This window comes from Balaenoptera physalus (assembly GCF_965194825.1).
Source record: "Balaenoptera physalus genome assembly, chromosome: 11".
Classification (NCBI taxonomy): Eukaryota; Metazoa; Chordata; class Mammalia; order Artiodactyla; family Balaenopteridae; genus Balaenoptera; species Balaenoptera physalus.
In genome coordinates this window covers 98822171-98837094 of record NC_138896.1, presented here as the reverse complement: position 1 = coordinate 98837094, position 14924 = coordinate 98822171, and the positions used below count along the sequence as shown (strand labels likewise).

Here is a 14924-nt window from a genome sequence, read left to right as displayed (position 1 = left end):
CTTTTAGGGAATATAGAGAAAATTTTGCTTTGATCTTATCTGCTGCAATTATTGAATACATTTTCCCTTTGACCAGTGCCCCTCTCTCCCTTCCCACACAAAAAAGCCTAAAACAAACAGAAAGAAACCATTAACTTAAACTGGTTGTTATTCAGAAGTGTTTTTGATTTGATGCTTTAATTTTAAGATTACTCTGTTAATTGTAAGATCAGAGGCTTATATTTTCAGGGCCATATGCTGCTTTGGTTCCATGAACGGATACCCTGTGGATCTCAGTGGGAGTTAAAGCAGAGCTAGTTGCAGGATGGTGCTTTCTTCCTTTTTTGCACAAGGAATTTTTCACTTGATTTTTCCAGAGTGTAATCGGCATGTATTAAGGCCACTTGTTTGGCATAAATGTTTACTGACATGTTTGGCTAGACAATAGCAATTGTTTAATAGACGTTTCTTAGTTTACTTGCCAGCGCTAGATGTGCTAAAGATTCTCCCCTAAGAGTGGCTTCCCCATCCCCCTGATGGGCAACTGTGTTCTATTTCCTGAATTAAAACACTCTTTCTCCTATTTCAGAAGAGCGGGATGTTCCTTTCTCTGTCCTAGGAGCTCATTTCTTCCGCACAACCTTTCCTTAGTCTGTTTAGCCCATCTGTCATAACCTCTCATCTCCAAACCTTATCTATCTTTTAGAGCACAGTTTAAAGTTTAATCTCCTTTATGAAATCATTTCCTTGTAGCTCAGAGCAAACTTCTCTCTTTTCTGAACTCCTGAGCTTATATTTTCCCCATAGAACTCATTTCCAAATTATGACAAGCACTGATGGTTGGTTCACCAACTGTTTTCTCTTTGTAGACACTACTCACTTAGAATGCCCATGTGTATCTCAGTTCAGGCTAATAAGATGGTAGCAGTCTGCTGTAGGGTCTCTGGGAAGATGTATTTTTCTGATGTAGGTGACGGGCTACCAGGTGTTGAGGTGGTCAATTAAGACAATGAGCCAAACTGAAAGTATCAGTCAAGTCTTTATTTATTTATTGTGACAGTGCAAGCAAGAGGCAAAAAGTGGCACTGGCTCCCTAGTGCTCCATTTTTTTTCCTATAGAGCCACACCTGGCAAGGGTGAGATGCATGCAGTGCAAATGAGGGGAAATGTTTTATTGCTGAGGAGCCTGGAACAGAGGGCTCGTGCCTTTTCGTGGTCCGGTAGAGGGGGAGGAGGAAGGCTAAGGAGTAGAAAAATACTGATTGAGCATGAACAAAATGCGTTAGTCAAGCTCCCTGGTAATGAGGTCTTGGTGGAGGTGTCCGAAGTGCCTCAGCGAAGGCCTCTGATAAAGGGGCGTCTGAAGAGAAATGCTTGGGCTAGATGTGTATATGCTGATATGTGTATGAGCATGGCTGGCTCAGATGGGTGGAGTGGAGGTGGGGTTCCTTGAATGCAACTCTCCAGAAAATTGCAGTGCAGTGGCTGTAACCAAGTCTGGTGTGGGGACGGCAGCTTTTCACTGTGACGTCTGTCCGGCAAAGCCTTGCAATTGCCTACGGTTGGGTCTGAACGATCACACGCAGGCTTTTAGTCTAGAGATGGACTCTTCAATAGGTTCCACCTCTTTCCCTTTTTATTTTCTTGAAGCTGGAATGTGACCTTATGGTTGAAACTGTAGCAGCCAACCTGTGTCCCTGAGAGAAATATCAAGGGAATTCAAAGGCTCTGGAGTTAACTAAACCAGAAACAACAACTGCATGCATCTGGACTTCCCATTATGTGGGGGAAAAGTAAGTTTCTAATATTTAAGCCACCAAAGTAATGTGTTCTGCTCCTTGTAGCCTAAAATATTCCTAATTGATACATCATTTAATCATGCAGTGTTTTTAAATGTTATATAACTGATATTGATCTAACTTATTACATATTGTTTGAGGTACCCAAAAGGAACAATCTCAGCCATCCTCTGCTACCATAGTCCTATTTCCTTTTAATCTTATTGCAATTCAGAATTGGTGGTAAGTATACTTTGAAGCTGTCATTGTTTCTTTTTTGTAGATGAAAAACCATAGGATTCTTAGTTTATTTGTTAGTGCTCATAGAAGAGTGATGCTGACAAAACTCCTAGCATCAATTACCTGGAAACTGAAGACCTGAGTCTGGGTCCCGGTAATAGTTTCTGATTAAATAAAGCCCCAGGTAAAGGTCATTTGCCTTTGGAATATTCAGTATTGCTTGCCATGATGGGCTTAGGTCCTTGTCTACTTGTTAATCCTATTGCCTAGAAGTAAACAAATGCCTGGGATCATGTATAGGATGATTCTAGTAAAAAATGCTTTATGATCTCTCTAAATGATTCCATATAGATGTAGGCCAATTTCCTTTTTGATAAGTTGCTCCTCTAGGTTTCTCAGGACAGTAATTTTCAGGAGTATCTGGGTCTTAGGCACAGCTCTTGTCTTACTGACCAACATTACATAAGCTTCATCAGTTTGTGAATACATTTCTTAGGAACCTTGAATAAACTTTGATTTTATTGACCTTCTATCAGCCCTTGGCTTATGTACAGGAATGGGTTACGCTCTAGATACACAATCCTAGCTATTGATACTTATGTGAGACTTGTAAAACCACTGCCCATATTCCAGGTCATTAGAGTAAGTTTCTTGGTAGATTAGATAATTTTAAGGGAGACAAAATACAATATGTTTCAAATTCTCCTCCTTCATGTGTTTCTTAATGACTTGATATTATTCCTGGATGAGCCAAATTCATGCTTCCCTGCTATAAGGAATAGATAGATAAGCATTTGCCTATATGCTAATGATATAGTTTATTTTCTCAAATTTAGAGTAGCCTCCACAAACAATGGCCCTTCGATCTCATTACTTTAAATCAGTTACTTCAAAACCCAAGTCATCAGTTTTGGCAGAGGTCTTCAAACATTTAATTAGTCAAAATCTAAGAACCCTATATAGAAGGTCAGCTTGTTCATTTACCACTAGCTTGTCTTAAAGAGTTACTCAGTAAATAATACTGTTTGCAATTCAATATTACATGGGCACTGTATTGAGATTATTAATGTCTCCAGTTGCAGTTATTAGAGGCATATTTTATAGCACAGAATAATTCTGATAATGATGATAAAAGAGGTTAAGCTGATTGAGTGTTTGCTGTGCAAGGCATTGTGCCAAGCAGTTATACGCATTTTCTCTTCTAATTCTTGCCACGGCCTGTTAAAGTAGGTAGAACTTTGGGGCCTGTTCTCATAAACTGTAGTCAACTCTGGACTGTTTTCTGAGGAGAACCTTCCTTTATCTGAAAATATTACCTTGGCCCAACTCCATGTCACAGTCAGTGGGCTTTTCTCTAGGCTCATGCCTGATTGGTAGGCTTCTTGACTATATAACAAAATCTTAAACCTGTTTTTTCTTGGATGCACACTGAACACACGATACCGCCTTTAACCAGTAATGTAGAGTTAAGTGGACTTGAGTTCTCATTTGCAGTCCTTGCTGGAAGCTTGGCTGTGAGGAATATTGTTCACGAAAGAGCACCCGAAGGGCATGTGGGCTGTCTAATACACCCTGGTCATCTTCACTGTCCAATATATGGTAGCCACTAGTCTCATGTAGCTATTTAAATTTAAATAAATTAAAAATGAAATAAAATAAAAATTCAGTTCCTCAGTCAAAACACCCATATTTCAAGTGCTCAGTAGCCACATGTGGCTAGAGGTTTTCATACTGGACAGCACAGATATAGAACATTATGGTCATTGCAGAAAGTTTTATTGGGTAGTGCTGTGATAAACTGTTAGAGTTTCACATCTGGACTGCATTTTCTTTAAAAAAATTATTATTTTCATTGAATTGTGCTTTGATGTGTTGACAGTGGCCTGCACTGTGGCCCATTCTAATAATAAGTATTGAGTGTTCTTATGTATCAGAAATGGTTTTAAACACGTTTTACGAATTAACTCAATTCTTATAACCATTTTGTGAAGTAGGCATTATCATCATCTCCATTTTACAGAGCTCAGAGTGTTAAGTGACTTGCCTAGAGTCACCCAGATGGTAAAGAGTGGCAATGGAATTTGCATCCTGTAAGTCTGGCTCAAACCTTTGTTCTTCACCACCACACCATGCTGCCTCTGAAACCCCTATAACGCTGTCTTGGATTTCATTCTCAGGATACGAGTAGTAACCTCATTACTTTTATCACATTATTTTTGTATTCCTATTCCTCCTGGCTGTAGCTCTTCATTTATTTAATTTCTGTTAGTATAATGTTGCAATGAAATTCTGATGCCAGCCACCTGGAGTTAGCACAGGCTCCTTAAGTTAAGGGCACAATTCCCTAAAAGATTACCCTCACTTCTAGTACCAGTCACAATTCCAGGAGTCCCCAGACCACTTGCACTTCTGACCAACTGGCTATAAATTTGGGGGTTACTCTAACTCTCTTAGGTCTGATAATTTGCTAGAATGACTCAAAAAATTCTGGAAAGCACTATACTTATGATTACAGTTTTATTAGAAAGGCTGTCAATCAGAACCGGCCAAATAGACAATTAGGATGAGACCTGGAAGGGAAGAAGAATGCATCACCCTTCCCATTTATCAGTGTGTTCAGCAACCAGGAAGCATATCTGAGAGTTGGTGTCCAGAGTTTTTATTGGGGTTTTATTACAGAGGCATGATTAATTGAATCATTGACCAGGTGATTGAACTCAATCTTTAGCACCCCCTCTCCTCCCTGGAGGTTGGGCTGGCTCAAGCCTCAGCCCTCTAATCCCATGGTTGGTCTTTCCGATGACTAACCCCCATCCTGATTTATCTCACTGGTATAAATCAGGTATGATGCAAGGGACTCATGAATAACAAAGTCACTCCTATCGCTCAGGAAATTCTAAGGATTTAGAGGTTATCTCCCAGGAGCCAGGGACCAAGACCAGATAAATTCTTTATTATACAACGGTATGTATTTTTCCCTTTTTCTTGAAGTATAGTTGACTTACAATATTATATTACTTTCAGGTGTACAACATAGTGATTCAGTATTTTTATACATTATGAAATGATCACCACTGTGAGTCTAGTTACCATCTGTCACCATACATACACCGTATTACAGTGTTATCGACTATATTCCCTATGCTGTGTATTACATCCCTGCGACTTATCTCTTTTATAACTGGAAGTTTGTACCTCTTAATCCCCTTCACCTATTTCACCTATCCCCCTGCACTCCTCCTGTCTGGAAACCAGGAGGAAACTAGTTTGTTCTCTATATCTATGAATCTATTTCTGTTTTGTTATGTTTGTTCATTTGTTCTAGAAATCTATAAAACTATGATTAGTAGTCCTTTTGCACCTATATAAAAATATATATTTATACTTGTCTACATATATGTTTATGTTTTCACTTACACTCACACATACATAAATACTTCATTTCAAAAAATATTTGAGACAGTCATGTATTTATTTAGGCTGACTGAAATCCATTTTGAAATGAGGTGGAAGATTTATGTGTGTTTGAATATAAATAAAAACATAAACATTTTATGTAGACATGTATAAATAAACAGTTTTTAATTTAGGTGCAAAAGGACTAACCATAGTTTTATTAATTTCCAGATCTATAGATTGCCTTAGAAATAGCTTCATTTTACACTCTTATTTTTCTGATGAAGAAGTAAGCCCAGAGAAGTGAAGTGGCTTGCTGGTTAGTGGCAGAGTTGGGACTGGAATTCAGGGTTTTTAATCTTAAATTTAATACTCTTCTTGTCTTCATAACGTCAAGCTTCTCCTTTACATTAGTCATATAATTATCACCTCATACTTTTCTCACCATTTTGCTATGCCCAGAAACCTCAGGCTGCCCTCAGGATACAGCTTTGGCGCAATGGGTGAAGCTCTGCACAGACTCCATTTTTGTACTTTCTGCCTTTACACATGTGCTATTCCTTCTGCCTCAAGTGCCATTCTCACTCACTGGTCATTTCTTAATTGTTTTTAAATGTACAAGCTAAACCTCACTTCCCTGTGAAGGCTTCCCTGACCTTCTCTCCTCTCACAGAGTTAATCTTTCTCTTCCTTTTCACATTACTTAGCATATGCCTTTATCTCAGTGGCACTTATCACACTGTATTTTTAATTCTTTTTCCACATCTCAAACCTTAACAGAATTATTGATTTCACCCTTGTTGCCACTAAACCTATTACTCTCTTTGTCTTCCCAATCCCGATATAGCATCATCAGTGACTCAGCTGCTCCATCCAAAAATCTGGAAGTCACCTTGATTTCCCTCTTGTCATCATCTTGCACATCTAATTAACAGCAAGTCCTTTGGTGCTACAGCCTAAATATATCCCAGAGCTTTCACCTCTCACCTTTAAACTGGTCTATTTCCACTCTTGCTTTCTTTCAATACATTCTCCAAACTGGGGCCAGAGTTCTTTCAAAATGTAAAACACTTCATGTCACTTCTAGCTTAAACTCCTCCATTGGTTTATACTTTCAGTAAAATAAAATCCAAACTTCTTATTGTGCCTGGAAGGGACCTACGTGATGGAGCCCATTCCTTCTGCATTTTTACCAGGCCCTCTCACTGGCTAGGTGCTGGCTTCTCTAGATTTCTTTCTGTTTCTCAAACACACCAGGTTTGTTTTTCTCAAGGCTGCAACAAGGTATGGCTTGTTGTGTGTACGTGACGGGAGGGAGGGAGATTTGGCAGCTTTTCCTCCCCCATGTTCTCCATTAGCTTCCCCGAAAGCCACTCCAACAAGAGTTGGCTTGCTGTAGAAATGCAGCCTCAAGACAAGAAACTAATTCCCTGGTCTCTCCCTTCCAACCATATTGCTGCCAGGATCTTTAGGTTTGTTTCTTTTCAAGCTTTGGTTAAAATGTCATCTCTTCAGAGGGACTTTCTTCGATCCATTATAGCTTCCTAGATCCTCCAAACTCTATGATATTACCTTGTTTTACTGAGTTTGACAGCACTCAATAAATTGTCTTGTTTATTTTAAATTGCGTGTTGTCTGGCCTCACTAGAATGCATGTTTCAAGGTGGCAGGAACCATGTCTGTTTTGTACATTGCTTATTTCCCCGTCACAGTGGGCACATAAAAGACGCTCAACAGTGAAAAGCTGCTGAGTGGATGAACACTCCCTCTTGTCTGCAGCAGGCTGTGCACCCCCTGAAGGCAGGCTTTGTGACATTTTCTGGTATCCGCGGTGCTCAGCACAGAGAGTCGCGCAGGGTGCGAAATCAATAAAAGTTCACTGAGTAATACTGACTAAAATTTGTCTTCTACCATTTATTACTTATGTCACCTTGGCAAGTCCCTTAACCTCTTCTAACTTCATTTATAATGCCCATTTCTTAGGGTTGTCAAGATTAAAGGAGGTCAATGGATACGGTATTCTACAAACGTAAGGGATTGTTATTGCTATCATTGGTCACTTTTCTGCTAAACATGCCATTGGGGCTTATATTAACAGTGCATGCCTCAGTAATGCCAAAGCTACTCCTTACTGGCCTTCATAGGCCTGAGATGCCTCATATGGTAAATTCTAGAGAGGCTGGAAGGATGTTCTAATAAACTCTTTTGCTTCTGTTCTGTTTGTAGTAATGCAAGCCTACTTGGTAACTTGGAGTTGCCTATAGACACACTGCTGTTGCCAACATGTAGTTCTTATTTATTCCGTGCTTCCCTAGTGTTTCCATTAGCCATGTAATATAGTTTTTCCAGCTAAATGATTAGCGTCCAACTGTTCCTGTGTTAATGCTTGTGTTCAGTTCGTTAAAAAAAACTCCCAATAAGGGTTGTTAGTTCATTTAAAAACTGTTTAAAACTCAGAGAATATTTGTTTCTTATTTTTAAAAAAGTAATCATTTAGTTCAGGGACTTCTGTTTTTTAGGGTGGGACTAAGAATCTTTACAGATATCAATGATTATTTGGAAAAGTCAAATTAGAGTGCAGTTCACTGATGTTGTTAAGCACAACAGCTACTGGAGCTATATTTAAAAATGTGTTCCAAAGTGAAGGGTGAAGAAAATTGATTTTGCAGATGCTCAGATGAAAACAGTCACTTCATATTAGGCAGAAACAGGCAGTTTGAGATAGATAATCTCAGTATGAGGGAAGTGTGATTTTTAGACCAGCCAAAGAATAGGAGCATACTTGGAAGGCTGGAAGTGTGGAAGGGTGTATTCACTGATCCAAAGGGTATAGAGGATTAGGGAGAGGGTGGGAAGATAGTGTCAGCCTAGGTAAGGGTGGATAATGTATTTTTAGTTTTCTCCTGACTTTAGTTCTTAGACACCCTGAGTCTTTAATCCAGGCCTTCCGTTCTGTTTCCCTACCTTGTATAATTTAACCTTTTTCATCAGTCGCCTCATCACAGTGTATGCATCCTCTCACCTATCCCATCAGCCATCTGTTAGCTAAGCTCGGAACCTATTTAGTGGGTACTAAATGAGCATAGCATGAGATTGTTCAGGTAACATGTCTGCACATTTGTCGGGAATCCCCCAGGAATATCATTCCTGACCCCAAGATGACGATGACTGCTAGCTTGGAAATTTACGCATTTCATTTTAAGATACCTATCTTTTCAAAATTTCCCTGGACAAAATTGGCCTTGAGCTGGACCAGTGGGAAGTCAGTTGTGGGTGATAATCAGAGAAGTGTAGAAATGTACTGGTGTGGAGTATTCAGGTTCCTCCCTCCCCCAATTTTAGTCCTCCTAAATTAACTTTCTCTGTCCTGAGACCAGACCAGGGATACAAATACAATATAACCCCAGCTTGTTACATTCAGAGACTATTACTAATGGATTAATATTTTGGATTTGTTTGTACAGACAACCGGTTTACCTCATTCTCACATTTTCTGATTTAACAGAACTGTCAAACCTGACCAAATCACCTATGTGTTTTAAGCTCATAGAATGTCATATCAAATCCATTGAAATTGTTGTTTTTGTAGGTCAAAATGGTGAAATATTGGTAATTTTATACAGTCAAACCTAATAGTAATCACTAAGAATAGCTAACATTAATTACATGTGACATTGTGGTGTTTATTCAAATTAATACAAATAAGCACTTCTGAGAGCTCCTGGCAGAAGAGGGTGACACCATGTGCTTTATTCTAAGTACTTTACATGGATGACCCCACTTAATCCTCACAAACACTGCCTGAGGAAATGGTTTTTATTAACCCTGTTTTATACACGAAGAAAATGAGGCTCAAAGAGTAACCTCTTTGAAAGTGCACTAAGAGATGGTCCAGCAGTGTGTCTCCCAGCCTGCTCTCTTAACCTCTACACACATAATCTCAGATGCCTACTGTATGCCTATTGTACTCTCATTAAACAAATGTTTTGTTGAAAACCTACTGCCTAGAATTCTGCCCTGGATGAGGTTTTCTGGAGAGATAACACATGTGCATAAAAAAGTTTTACTATCAAGGGTCAAGACCAATGTCAGTACAAGATAGCAACATTGGAAGTGCATTTTAGGGTCCAGGTGCATGGCCAGAAAATACTATTAAGTTAAAGCATTATTTGGCAATGTGAGGTCCAGAGGAAGTTTAAGATAAACTACCAGTAGACATTAAATTCAAAACTAGAAAAAATTATTGATTTCGATTCTTCTATGTTATTAATAAATCAGTAAGTTTCAATTATTGTTGACACACATACTTAAATACTGTCACCTCCATATACATATGCTATATTACCAGTGGTTGGTGAGTATAGCTGTGAGATTACTTACAGTTGCTGCATTGAAGGCAACTTTGGTTTTCATTTATTCAGAACCTCCTTCAAATTATGTCCTCTTCAAGTTAAAATCCACAATTCTATTCATTCACTCTTTAAAAACTTATGGAGCATCTATAATGTACCAGGCACTGGAAATTATATACCAGTAAACAAGACATAGTCCCAGGGCCTAAGAAGCTCACAGTCTTCTGAATGAAAAAAAAGTCACGTTTGAACAAGAACTCAAATGTCTGAAGAAGAGAATCAATGTTTCAGTGCAGCACAAGTCTTAGAATTAACAAAGGTTTACTCAGCTGCTTCCTGACATAAAGGTATATTGTCTGTGTTGCTTCATAACTTAATTCTTTTATCAGTTCAGAAGATCCATGGTCTACTATCCCACTGTATAGTCACGACAGTTCAGGTCCTGCTGGAAAGGTACTAGTAACATATTGGTTTGTATCTGTTACCTTCAGAGTGATTTTCAATCAATGTCTGATTTTGGAGTAGATCTAAACTTTTACTGGAATCGGGGAAAATTACACCAATGTAGTATAGAGAAGAAAGAGAAGAGTTTGACTCAGTACATTTTCAGAAACTTTGCTAACCTCATGAATTCCTGGCATGATGGGAACAGACAACTTAACTTCTCATTTTCTCCAAGGAGAAAATTTTATTTAAGTTTAAATAGTTAATTTGCATCTTTATAGAGAAGTTACCTTCTGCAGTCTGTGTGTAAGACAGAATTTGGGTGTAATAAATATTACTTCTGACTACTCAGTGAAATTGGTCTTAATCATAGGGACATTCTTATTTTTCAGCACAAAGTAACTGAGATTGGTTAAGAAATGGTAGATCAATGCATTTCACTTCCCACTCACTCTTGGCCATATACTTACTGAATGAAATGGTGGACAGACTTGCCTACATTATTTAAATTAATTTTTTTAACTGAGCAACATATATTTGAATTTGTCTAGGTTTGAAGAGCATATGATGATAATCCACTGTATTGGCTATGTCCTTGCTCCATATAATATAATTCTCTTCCAGTTCAACTATCCCCTATTACTGTAACAACCCACATGAGTAGAGTCTTACTGGAAAAAAATGGAAAGATTGAACCTCCAAACACAAACTTGACCCCAAGTTGGAGGTGTTGGTCTTCAGGTTTTGATTATTGTCTTGTAGGTTCTTGGTATTTTGTGGCATACAGTATCTGCCCATAAACATGAGCTTCCAAGTTGATCCATACTGTCCTAATGTCTTGGTGCCAAGGATATAAACTCCCTCAGTGTTTGTTAAACGTAGAACTGGCAACATCTTGAGTATATTTAAATTTACCCCATCACAAATGATGACACAATTGGTCATCTTAAAGGTACTATCCATACGGACAGAGAAGGAATAAAGATGGGTTTGAGATATCCATTTGCTTCTGGTATGTCCAGTGTGGCTCCATCCTAGCTGAATTTCAGAATTCCTTATTTTAGTCCCACCTACCATAAACAACTTTCTCCATGGGAATAACATTCCTAAATAAATAAGAACAAGGAGATCCTATTTAAGCCAGCATAATTCACAATCCTGGCGATTAGCACATGTTTGTGGTTATCTATATATGTACAAACACTTTTTCTTCTCTTTCCTTATTAATATTTTATCATAAAGTTATGCTCTAACTTACTACTACAACATTTATTACAATAGATCTATTAATTTATAATTACTGTAATCATTATTGCTATTATTAATTGTGGCATCCCTTGTAATTATTGTTGTTTTTGGTTCCAAATATTAAATTTCAGTTGCACAGTTCTTGTTATTACTGACTTTGTCGTTACCTTCAGTGTGTGCTGTCCCAGTTTAGAGAAAGGAAGCATTTCTGTCTGCTAGGCCTGAGGCTTAGAACATCGGAGACTCTCAGTGGATTTTCTGTTGAGCACAGAAGACACGGGAGCTTTCATGTTGGTTATTGGACTGGAGTAGGATAATGTATCTTGCATTAAGTAATTCACAAGCATCTTTAGTTGTCATTAGATTCAAAGAAACAATGAAAAATAAAATAAGCCCATCATCATCTTCTGCAGCTGAAAATCATTATTCACCCATTATTGGTTATTGAGTGTACATGTGAACATTTTGAACATATAAAATTCTGTCTTTATAGTAAGACGGGGTACATGTGATGTTCACATGATCTCTTTGGAGCTTCAGCTATGGATTGTTCAGTAAGCAAGGACCATACCTTCTGAAGTCTGCGTACAACATGACTTCTCTAGGGAAATATGTAGACATAAAAGGAGCATGATATGTGAAACTCCTAACTTCTTGCTTTATAAGACTGCTTCATAGGTCTGACTGTCTCATAATCAGATTTTACCAACCAAATCTCCTTGTATATGACATAAGATGATCATACCTTACTTTAAGTCACAGAGAAGTTTACAGAACTTTTAAAATGTGTTTTAAAAAGCATATGGGAAAGTGTCTAGCATATTTTAAACCAGGGAAAATTATTTTTCTGTAAATACCTAAAGAGGTGAAATTGGATTTATTAATTATCTCATTATGAGATCACAGAACATTAAAGTTGAAGTGACCTTCAAAACAATCTTGAGACCAAGTCTTTTTACCATTTTTCTTTAATGCCTTTTTTGATGGGGTGTATACTTCTTATAAGGTAGCCCATTACATTGTGGACCAACTCCCAATTATTTGCTTTAATTAATGAGAATTCTATTTCCTTTTAACTTCCTCCCATTGGTCTTGGATATCCTGAATCATATATGCAGGTTTCAGAAGAACAGGAAAATCATATGCTGATTTTCACTGTGAACACTGATTTTTTCCTTGAATCTTTTTTGCCTTTAGCACCATAGATTCTTTAGGTGCAGATCCTGCCAAAGAAGTGAGCATGTGACACTTTATCCTCTAATTAGTTAGCTCTGAAACTAAATTAAGTCTGAATCAGCAATCTGCAAATAAGTACATTAAGATTATTATCTGGTGAGTGCTATCAATTTTCCTTCTGTCTCTGAATTATTAGCCTCTTATTTGTTTACATTACAAATTCAGTAGGAGTAATTATGTGATAAGAAAATGATAGTGTCACTTTAAATAAACTGCTCAGCAACTGAAACATCAGGACTATAATTAAAGGCATCACTCACACAGCTTCCATTTTAATACATAAAGAAGGACATGATTAGATTTCAATGAACTTGCTTTTTGTTTTAGCTTTATTATTGTTTTATTTTAATCTGGATGTGGTTATTTCAAAACACCACTAAATGTTAGTAAGCATTCTTAGTTTCATATATTGGGATCGTAGTAAATTTAACTGTCCTTGCCTCGGACATCAAGCTTTCAGTTTCTAATCTGTTCCTTAAATGTAAGCACAATTCCTTCTAGTACCTGGAATGGAGAAATTCTCCAAGGCAGTTTAGGCAAATTTCCAGGCCAGTAAACTCCCTTATTCCCAGCTGACCAATGGTAAAAAGGTGTCAGGTTACAGGACTCAACCCTCAAGCAAATGCCATTGTCTTCTGCAGTCCTTAGTCTAAAAGAAGCCTAGAGTTGGGGCTGCCTGAGGAGTAATGGAAGGAGTACTGAGCAGGAGTAATAGAAGGAATACTTCGAGACTCATGACTAGGGCTGAGTGTATGAGCTGCTGAGTTGCCCCCTCTTTCAGCCTCAGATTCCTCGTATGTCAAATGGAGATAATAAAATCTACCTGTGGAGTTGTTGTGAGGAGTGTCTCAGATTAAGGATTTGAGTCTGTTTTGTTAACTATAAAGTATGGTACTGGTTTTGACTATGATTACTATCTACTAGTACAAACTGAAGTGTTTGGAAACTATACCTGAGATTTCCCCCCAAATCTTCCCCATATCCTGCCATTGTGCCTGAAATTTGCACTACAAAAATACTTCTTTTGAAATAAGTTACTGTTTCTCAGTGTGCCATCTGTAGACCTCCTCAGGTGTTTTTTAGAACATTAAGACTCTTGGACCTCACCCCTGGCCTACAGAGTTAGAATCTCTGGGCTGAGACTCAGTAATCTTAATTTTAAACAAGCTTTCTTGGTGACTTATAGGCATACTAAAATTGAGAACTCCCCAATAAGGCATTGAAACCTCTGTTAAAATATCAATACTTTGGGGGCTTCCCTGGTGGCGCAGTGGTTGAGAATCTGCCTGCCAATGCAGGGGACACGGGTTCGAGCCCTGGTCTGGGAAGATCCCACATGCCGCGGAGCAACTAAGCCCGTGTGCCACAACTACTGAGCCTGCGCGTCTGGAGCCTGTGCTCCGCAACAAGAGAGGCCGCGATAGTGAGAGGCCCGCGCACCGCGATGAAGAGTGGCCCCCGCTCGCCGCAACTAGAGAAAGCCCTCGCACAGAAACGAAGACCCAACACAGCCATAAATAAATAAATAAATAAATAAATAAAATGTTAGAGAATTGTGTGAGTTGGTTGTTAAACAGCCATTGTTAGAATTAAAAAAAAAATCAATACTTTGAAAGGGTGATATGGGTCAGCACTATTAGCCATTAACATTTTAAAATTAATTAATTATTTTTTATTTTTGGCTGTGTTGGGTCTTCATTGCTGCACGCGGGCTTTCTCTAGTTGCGGTAAGCGGAGGCTACTCTTGGTTGCGGTGCAAGGGCTTCTCATTGCGGTGGCTTCTCTTGTTGCGGAGCATGGGCTCTACGTGTGTGGGCTTCAGTAGTTGTGGCATGTGGGCTCAATAGTTGTGGCATGCAGGCTCAGTAGTTGTGGCGCACGGGCTTAGTTACTCCGTGGCATGTGGGATCTTCCCGGACCAGGGCTCGAACCTGTGTCCTCTGCATTGGCAGGCGGACTCTTAACCACTGCACCACCAGGGAAGTCCAGCCATTAACATTTTAACATGAATTAATGTATTGGAATATTTAAGCTTACAGGGAATAGGAGCTAGGCCAGGAAAAATCAAAACAAAAAACTGGGGGTAGAGGGGTGGGCAAAAATCTGGTTTTAACTGAAACTTATAGAACTCTGAAGACCTGGACTCTTGCATGTGAATCTCTAGGGCAACCTTTCATATTTTCAAGGCCCAGGGCAAGAATACAAATGATAGCTCACTCACTATGTGTCTAAATATTTAAAAGTTGTAAAT

At 38.6% G+C, this 14924-nt stretch overlaps 1 long non-coding RNA gene across 1 annotated transcript in view; it reads left to right on the top strand.

Annotated features, from left to right (window-relative positions):
* LOC309637551 overlaps positions 1–14924 on the top strand; it is an 864945-nt gene that overhangs the window by 85772 nt on the left and 764249 nt on the right. The window contains exon 4 of the long non-coding RNA XR_014250634.1: positions 1630–1772. This is a non-coding gene — a long non-coding RNA (uncharacterized lncRNA). The remainder of the gene's footprint in view (positions 1–1629; positions 1773–14924) is intronic.